Genomic DNA, 9,326 nt, shown 5'->3' with positions numbered 1-9,326 from the left:
TGTATATAAACATAATCACTATATACACTGTGAAAGATATTGGGCTCCCTGTGTAAAACAGACTCTGTGTCTTCCTGCTTGAATGCCTTAAACATATGCAGCCAGCAGCTCTTCTCCTCAGGGACCAGCAGACGAGCCCACAGCGAGTGAGGAGCCCAGATAACCCCTGCGACCACAAGGCTCACTTTCTGTAGCCACACACACACACACACACACACACACACACACACACACACACACACACACACACACACACACACACACACACACACACACACACACACACACACACTATAGCCACACCACGCCAAGTCATCCATACATCCTAACGCCTATGGCTTAAACTAGAATGCATCCACCAATGTGAGTCTAATCCATAGGTTTAACAGACTTAACGTACACATAATACACCCTCCGTGCCTTGAGCCCTGCTATATCATTAGGATAACAGAGAGGGATTGATGTTTGATTAGTTCTGGCTGCCTGTCTTTGTCATAATGGGGTCGTTGGCTTAGGCCTGTCACGCAGAGGAACAGGGATGGATGAAGGAGTATGGGCTATATGTCAATATGAGCTACTGATACGACAACGTGCAGCTTGGGATTCTGGTTGTGGACTTTGTTAGTGGAGGCTGAGGACCGGCTAGACACCCCCTCGATGGCTTCAGGTTCAGACTGCACCAACAACAGTATTAAGGACACATCCTGAGGTTCCCTTCCCTCCACACACAGGCCTGGGTCAAATATGTATCTCTCCATATTCCCTAGACGTCCTCCCAGGCGCGCTTGACTTAGCTTTGAGTTTGAAGGTTTGGGGGCTATTCCATTGGTTCCGTTGGTTCAGTGCAGCTCCTTTTAAATCATTTGACATACTATATTTGACCCAGGTTTGCTCTACACAAGATGTATTTTAACTAATAGAACCATATTCATTCAGGCGGGTCACTAATAACAAACACAGTTTTGGTAACTGTAGTGTTAAGCATCCCCCTTCCTGTCTCCCACTGCTCTCAACCAGGAATGTCAAAGGGAGACAGATGTATACCTCTTCTCCAGAGAGACACTTCACAAACTAAACAACATATTTACATACAAAGATTTAAAAATGACATATAAAAGCAGTAAATTGGGCCTAGAGTGGGCATAGAGCAGGTACTGTAGTCACTTATCTAGCGTCACTTAGCTAGCAGGTACTGTAGTCACTTAGCTAGCAGGTACTGTAGTCACTTATCTAGCGTCACTTAGCTAGCAGGTACTGTAGTCACTTATCTAGCGTCACTTAGCTAGCAGGTACTGTAGTCACTTATCTAGCGTCACTTAGCTAGCAGGTACTGTAGTCACTTAGCTAGCAGGTACTGTAGTCACTTATCTAGCGTCACTTAGCTAGCAGGTACTGTAGTCACTTAGCTAGCATCACTTAGCTAGCAGGTACTGTAGTCACTTATCTAGCATCACTTAGCTAGCAGGTACTGTAGTCACTTATCTAGCATCACTTAGCTAGCAGGTACTGTAGTCACTTAGCTAGCAGGTAGGGGTTATATCCTTCCTGTTTGGCCCTGTCCGGGGGTTTCTTCGGATGGGGCCACAGTGTCTCCTGACCGCTCCTGTCTCAGCCTCCAGTATTTATGCTGCAGTAGTTTATGTGTCGGGGGGCTAGGGTCAGTTGGTTATACCTGGAGTACTTCTCCTGTCTTATCCAGTGTCCTGTGTGAATTTAAGTATGCTCTCTCTAATTCGTCCTCCCTAGACGTCCTCCCAGGCGCGCTTGACTTAGCTTTGAGTTTGAAGGTTTGGGGGCTATTCCATTGGTTCCGTTGGTTCAGTGCAGCTCCTTTTAAATCATTTGACATACTATATTTGACCCAGGTTTGCTCTACACAAGATGTATTTTAACTAATAGAACCATATTCATTCAGGCGGGTCACTAATAACAAACACAGTTTTGGTAACTGTAGTGTTAAGCATCCCCCTTCCTGTCTCCCACTGCTCTCAACCAGGAATGTCAAAGGGAGACAGATGTATACCTCTTCTCCAGAGAGACACTTCACAAACTAAACAACATATTTACATACAAAGATTTAAAAATGACATATAAAAGCAGTAAATTGGGCCTAGAGTGGGCATAGAGCAGGTACTGTAGTCACTTATCTAGCGTCACTTAGCTAGCAGGTACTGTAGTCACTTAGCTAGCAGGTACTGTAGTCACTTATCTAGCGTCACTTAGCTAGCAGGTACTGTAGTCACTTATCTAGCGTCACTTAGCTAGCAGGTACTGTAGTCACTTATCTAGCGTCACTTAGCTAGCAGGTACTGTAGTCACTTAGCTAGCAGGTACTGTAGTCACTTATCTAGCGTCACTTAGCTAGCAGGTACTGTAGTCACTTAGCTAGCATCACTTAGCTAGCAGGTACTGTAGTCACTTATCTAGCATCACTTAGCTAGCAGGTACTGTAGTCACTTATCTAGCATCACTTAGCTAGCAGGTACTGTAGTCACTTAGCTAGCAGGGTGGGGTTATATCCTTCCTGTTTGGCCCTGTCCGGGGGTTTCTTCGGATGGGGCCACAGTGTCTCCTGACCGCTCCTGTCTCAGCCTCCAGTATTTATGCTGCAGTAGTTTATGTGTCGGGGGGCTAGGGTCAGTTGGTTATACCTGGAGTACTTCTCCTGTCTTATCCAGTGTCCTGTGTGAATTTAAGTATGCTCTCTCTAATTCTCTCGTTCTCTCTTTCTCTCTGAGAACCTGAGCCCTAGGACCATACGTCAGGACTACCGGGCATGCTGACACCTTGCTGTCCCCAGTCCGCCCGGCCTTGCTGCTATTCCAGTTTCAACTGTTTCTGCCTGCGGTTACGAAACCCCTACCTGTCCCAGACCTGCTGTTTTCAACTCTTAATGATCGGCTATGAAAAGCCAACTGAGATTTATTCCTGATTATTATTTGACCATGCTTGTCATTTATGAACATTTTGAAAATCTTGGCTCTCTCTAATTTTCTCCTTCTCTCTTTCTTTCTCTCGGAGGACCTGAGCCCTAGGACCATACGTCGGGACTACCGGCCGTGGTGACTCCTTGCTGCCCCCAGTCCGCCTGGCCTTGCTGCTATTCCAGTTTCAACTCTTCTGCCTGCGGTTATGGAACCCCTACCTGTCCCAGACCTGCTGTTTTCAACTCTTAATGATCGGCTATGAAAAGCCAACTGAGATTTATTCCTGATTATTATTTGACCATGCTTGTCATTTATGAACATTTTGAAAATCTTGGCTCTCTCTAATTTTCTCCTTCTCTCTTTCTTTCTCTCGGAGGACCTGGGCCCTAGGACCATGCGTCGGGACTGCCGCCCGTGGTGACTCCTTGCTGTCCCCAGTCCGCCTGGCCTTGCTGCTATTCCAGTTTCAGCTGTTCTGCCTGCGGTTATGGAACCGCCACCTGTCCCAGACCTGTTGTTTTTCAACTCTTAATGATCAGCTATGAAAAGCCAACTGAAAATTATTCATGATTATTATTTGACCATGCTTGTCACTTATGAACATTTTTGAACATCTTGGCATAGTTCTGTTATAATCTCCACCCGGCACAGCCAGAAGAGGACTGGCCACCCCTCATAGCCTGGTTCCTCTCTAGGTTTCTTCCTAGGTTTTGGCCTTTCTAGGGAGTTTTTCCTAGCCACCGTGCTTCTACACCTGCATTCTAGCTGTTTGGGGTTTTAGGCTGGGTTTCTGTACAGCACTTCGAGATATTATCTGATGTACGAAGGGCTATATAAAATAAAATTGATTGATTGATTGAGGTACTGTAGTCACTTATCTAGCATCACTTAGCTAGCAGGTACTGTAGTCACTTAGCTAGCAGGTACTGTAGTCACTTATCTAGCGTCACTTAGCTAGCAGGTACTGTAGTCACTTAGCTAGCAGGTACTGTATTCACTTCGCTAGCGTCACTTAGCTAGCAGGTACTGTAGCCACTTAGCTAGCAGGTACTGTAGTCACTTAGCTAGCAGGTACTGTAGTCACTTAGCTAGCAGGTACTGTAGCCACTTAGCTAGCAGGTATTGCAGTCACTTAGCTAGCAGGTACTGTATTCACTTCGCTAGCGTCACTTAGCTAGCAGGTACTGTAGCCACTTAGCTAGCAGGTACTGTAGTCACTTAGCTAGCAGGTACTGTAGTCACTTAGCTAGCAGGTACTGTAGCCACTTAGCTAGCAGGTATTGCAGTCACTTAGCTAGCAGGTACTGTAGCCACTTAGCTAGCAAGTACTGTAGCCACTTAGCTAGCAGGTACTGTAGTCACTTAGCTAGCAGGTACTGTAGTCACTTAGCTAGCAGGTACTGTAGCCACTTAGCTAGCAGGTACTGTAGCCACTTAGCTAGCAGGTACTGTAGCCACTTTTGGGGGGGGGGGGGGGGGTGGATCAGCTTAATATTGCGGAAAGAATGTTGCTTCCAATGTAATTGTCTGCATCATTTCCAATCCCCCATATTTTTGGGGGGTAAATATATATATCTATTCACGTATGCATACATATACAGATATATACATACACATACCTACATAGACATACATACTTTTTTTAAAGAGTATACCTTTATTATTATTCCCTACTGTAGCCACTTAGCTAGCAGGTAATGTAGCCACTTAGCTAGCAGGTACTGTAGTCACTTAGCTAGCAGGTACTGTAGTCACTTAGCTAGCAGGTACTGTAGTCACTTAGCTAGCAGGTACTGTAGTCACTTAGCTAGCTCTGTGCCCTGCAGGCCAGGTGGTTATGTCCTCTTAGAAGAGTCTTAGAGTAAAATAATAGCCCATTTTATATCCTGGGTGTGTGCCAGCTTAGCTTAACCATCAGCATTGCATCAATCTGCCATTTTCTACTGTATCCATATTGGTTTTATTGGAGTAATTCAGCCATGTACTATAAAAGATAGGTACACATGCTGCTATTGTTAGGACGGGGCCAGAGGGACAGAGAGGGAGAGAGGCAGAGAGAGAGAGACAGAGGGAGAGAGCGGGAGAGACAGAGGGACAGAGGGAGAGACAGAGAGAGAGGGGAGGGAGAGAGAGGCAGCGAAGGAGAGACAGAGGGAGAGAGAGAGAGAGGGACAGAGGGAGAGACAGAGAGAGACAGAGAGGCAGAGAAGGAGAGACAGAGGGAGAGAGAGGGGAGAGAGAGAGAGGCAGAGAAGGAGAGACAGAGGGAGAGAGAGGGGAGAGAGAGAGAGGCAGAGAAGGAGAGAGAGGGAGAGAGAGAGAGAGGGCGGGAGAGAGAGAGAGAGCGGGAGAGAGAGAGAGAGAGAAAGAGAGAGCGGGAGAGAGACAGAGGGACAGAGGGAGAGAGACAGAGAGAGGGGGAGAGAGGGAGGGAGAGGCAGAGAGGGAGAGACCGAGGGAGAGAGCGGGAGAGAGAGAGAGGCAGAGAAGGAGAGACAGAGGGAGAGAGAGGGGAGCGAGAGAGAGGCAGAGAAGGAGAGACAGAGGGAGAGAGAGGGGAGAGAGAGAGAGGCAGAGAAGGAGAGACAGAGGGAGAGAGAGAGAGAGAGGGCGGGAGAGAGAGAGAGAGCGGGAGAGAGAGAGAGAGAGAGAGAGCGGGAGAGAGACAGAGGGACAGAGGGAGAGAGACAGAGAGAGGGGGAGAGAGGGGGAGAGAGGGAGGGAGAGGCAGAGAGGGAGAGACCGAGGGAGAGAGAGAGAAAGACCGAGGGAGAGAGCGGGAGAGAGACAGAGAGAGGGGGGTGGGAGAGAGAGGGACAGAGAGAGGACCAAACAGAACTCTCTGGCTGGCTGTAAGCCCAGATCTGGTTGGCCTGGACAGCTGTAAAAATGTGGCACACTACTTCTATTAATCTGACCTGCCAATCACACCCAACCAACAGGGTCTCAGAGGAGTAACCAACCCACTCTACACACACAGAGAGAGAGAGAGAGAAAGAGAGAGAGAGCGAAAGAAAGAAAGAAAGAAAGAAGTGGGAGAGAGAAAAAAGTGGGCGCGAGCGAGAGAGAGACAGAGAGAGGGAGAGAGAACGAAATAAAAACCTAGCGGTCAAACAGGGAAATGGTTCCAATAGTGTTTCCACCATTCATTTTTCCTATATGGGATTTTAGAAACACTTAAAATAAGGGCTGTGTTTCGTGTAGGCTTACCCTGGTGTGACGTTTTGATAACCATGGAAATCTCTCACGGATAAGGAGACTTTGGAGGAATTTTGAATGGCAACCTGCTTGCCCTCTGCAAGGACACAACAACACATTATTATACACATTTATAAATACATTTCTCTTAAAGTTTTGCATGCACATGCAGTATGTAGAAATACAGTAGATAATCATGGAGTTTGTAGAAATACAGGTAGATAATCACGGACTATGTAGAAATACAGTAGATAATCATGGAGTATGTAGAAATACAGTAGATAATCATGGAGTTGTAGAAATACAGGTAGATAATCATGGAGTTGTAGAAATACAGGTAGATAATCATGGAGTATGTAGAAATACAGTAGATAATCATGGAGTATGTAGAAATACAGTAGCAAATCATGGAGTATGTAGAAATACAGGTAGATAATCATGGACTATGTAGAAATACAGTAGATAATCATGGAGTATGTAGAAATACAGTAGATAATCATGGAGTTGTAGAAATACAGGTAGATAATCATGGAGTTGTAGAAATACAGGTAGATAATCATGGAGTTTGTAGAAATATAGTAGATACTCATGGAGTTTGTAGAAATACAGTAGCAAATCATGGAGTTTGTAGAAATATAGTAGATACTCATGGAGTTTGTAGAAATACAGTAGATACTCATGGAGTTTGTAGAAATACAGTAGCAAATCATGGAGTTTGTAGAAATACAGGTAGATAATCATGGACTATGTAGAAATACAGTAGATAATCATGGAGTATGTAGAAATACAGTAGATAATCATGGAGTATGTAGAAATACAGGTAGATAATCATGGAGTATGTAGAAATACAGTAGATACTCATGGAGTTTGTAGAAATACAGGTAGATAATCATGGAGTATGTAGAAATACAGTAGATAATCATGGAGTATGTAGAAATACAGTAGCAAATCATGGAGTATGTAGAAATACAGGTAGATAATCATGGAGTTTGTAGAAATATAGTAGATACTCATGGAGTTTGTAGAAATACAGTAGCAAATCATGGAGTTTGTAGAAATACAGTAGATAATCATGGAGTATGTAGAAATACAGGTAGATAATCATGGAGTATGTAGAAATACAGGTAGATAATCATGGAGTTTGTAGAAATACAGGTAGATAATCATGGAGTATGTAGAAATACAGGTAGATAATCAAGGAGCATGTAGAAATACAGGTAGATAATCATGGAGTATGTAGAAATACAGTAGATAATCATGGAGTATGTAGAAATACAGTAGATAATCATGGAGTATGTAGAAATACAGTAGATACTCATGGAGTTGTAGAAATACAGGTAGATAATCATGGAGTTGTAGAAATACAGGTAGATAATCATGGAGTATGTAGAAATACAGTAGATAATCATGGAGTATGTAGAAATACAGTAGATACTCATGGAGTTGTAGAAATACAGTAGATAATCATGGAGTTTGTAGAAATACAGGTAGATAATCATGGAGTTTGTAGAAATATAGTAGATACTCATGGAGTTTGTAGAAATACAGTAGCAAATCATGGAGTTTGTAGAAATACAGTAGATAATCATGGAGTATGTAGAAATACAGGTAGATAATCATGGAGTATGTAGAAATACAGTAGATAATCATGGAGTATGTAGAAATACAGGTAGATAATCATGGAGTATGTAGAAATACAGTAGATACTCATGGAGTTGTAGAAATACAGTAGATAATCATGGAGTTTGTAGAAATACAGTAGATACTCATGGAGTTGTAGAAATACAGTAGATAATCATGGAGTATGTAGAAATACAGTAGATACTCATGGAGTTGTAGAAATACAGGTAGATAATCATGGAGTTGTAGAAATACAGGTAGATAATCATGGAGTTGTAGAAATACAGGTAGATAATCATGGAGTATGTAGAAATACAGTAGATAATCATGGAGTATGTAGCCCTATTGGAAAATTCATTGAGTTGTTTGAGGTTAACATGGTTACAGCTGCAGGTAAAGGACAGGTAAAGGACAGAACAGTGAGATGATCCATTTACACCGAAGGAGATGCTCAGTCTTCATTTTGGCTCTCCTTTTCTGTGAAGTAAACAAGTATTTGTGCAACGACTAGAACGTGAGATCCACTAATACATGCTCCTAGTTTGGAGCTGCTAGTCGGGAGGGCTGAGGTGTCTTATTCTGGATCACATTAGTTGGTCTGATCAAAATGCTGCTAGGCTGTAGCTGGACTGTGCCGGTCACAGAGGACTGGTTTGCTGTGAGCATTTGGAAGATACAATGAACACCTGTACCTGCACAACTTCTTTTGGTGCAGTTAGTTGTATTGTTGAGTCTGAATAGAACGGGTCATTTTACAGATTGAAAACATTTAAAAGAAGCGTTCCTGATTTCCTAAACATATCTATTATCAAGTCAACCTTTTGCCATCAGGATTGTGATTCTTCATGTTAAAAACAAGCTCTCATTCAAGGGGAAATACATGTTTGATAAGGCAGAATTAAAAAAAGATCACGGATCAAAAACCTTTATAAAGAACACATGTGAAGATATGAAAAGTCACTCCCTCTTTGCCCTTCTAAATGTCCTAGAACAAGAGAAAGGAGTCAGTCACTCTAGCCAAAAGGGTCCCCTGAACTCACACGTCATTTAAATAGAAGGAATAGACAGAACTCAGACAAGCCGACACTGGAGACATTCCATCATAGCTGTGTTTCTACACACCCAGCGTCCCCATCCATCACAAACTCATCAAGGCACAGTCACACTCCAGGTTCCCATGAAGAACCATCCTCTGTTTCACATGACTTAACATTCCTGAAAGCAGTCAGAGTGACAGCCCCCACTCCACAAACCCCAGAACACAACAATAGTGTCCAACCCCACTAACAGAGTGGGAGGGACCAGACAGACATAACCTGTTCGTCAAGTGCAGGCACCATGGAAACGCTCTCATGGTTTGTTGGTGGAAGCCCTGTTAGCTGTTGGAATGCGTCGTTCTTGACCTTTTGTTGGGTTCGTACAATACAAACCACATTCCCATGACTATTCTCTTAACTCTCTCTCAAATAACTTTTGTACTTTTGTGAAGGTTACAGGTGGTCATCTTGTGTTTTATTTATTTATTTAAATTCATGAAAAATACATCAGCAACTTTTTAATTAATTCCTTTAATATAAAGGC

The sequence above is a fragment of the Salvelinus fontinalis genome, chromosome 32 (assembly GCF_029448725.1).
Source record: "Salvelinus fontinalis isolate EN_2023a chromosome 32, ASM2944872v1, whole genome shotgun sequence".
NCBI classification, from domain to species: Eukaryota; Metazoa; Chordata; class Actinopteri; order Salmoniformes; family Salmonidae; genus Salvelinus; species Salvelinus fontinalis.
This window is presented reverse-complemented; position numbering follows the sequence as displayed.